The sequence below is a fragment of the Branchiostoma belcheri genome, unplaced genomic scaffold (assembly GCF_001625305.1).
Source record: "Branchiostoma belcheri isolate BF01 breed outbred unplaced genomic scaffold, Haploidv18h27 scaffold573, whole genome shotgun sequence".
Classification (NCBI taxonomy): domain Eukaryota; kingdom Metazoa; phylum Chordata; class Leptocardii; order Amphioxiformes; family Branchiostomatidae; genus Branchiostoma; species Branchiostoma belcheri.
In genome coordinates, this window is record NW_017804213.1 from 26,975 (window position 1) to 27,540 (window position 566).

Sequence of the window (566 nt, forward strand, 5' to 3'; positions counted from 1 at the left end):
CTTCTATAAACGGCATGACATATAGATTGTCTTCAGATCCAAGGTAATAGAATCGATGTAATGTCAAGATTGTGTTTGGAAGTGTCCACCATGGGTTTTTAACCATTCCTGGATGTGTTTCTTAAAAGATGTTGGTGCAAATAATCGGATGTGTTGTGGAAATGTGTTATATGATTTGGTGCAACGGTACTATACAGGAATGTGGACCAGTGTAAGCTTCTGTGCATTTTCATCAATGTTTTGGTTCCTTGGGAACTGTGTCAGCAGAAGCTACAATGAACAGATTCTATTGTGTTAGTTTCAACGTAAAGGGATTTGTACTAAGCTATTGACTGAATAGGGCCCGTAGTCCTTAGTCAATGGTATTAAAAGTTGCTGTGCTTTATCTGTCTTTATTTATAGCTTAAGTCATTGAGTTGGCAGTGTACATTTGTCATCTCAATACTAATCAAATAATTTGTATTAGATTTCACAGGTATAAATCTATGGCAAACCCCACTAGAATTAGACGATCCATTACTGTAGTCGTTTATGTTGTTTTGTAAGCTATAAGTCCTTGTTGTATG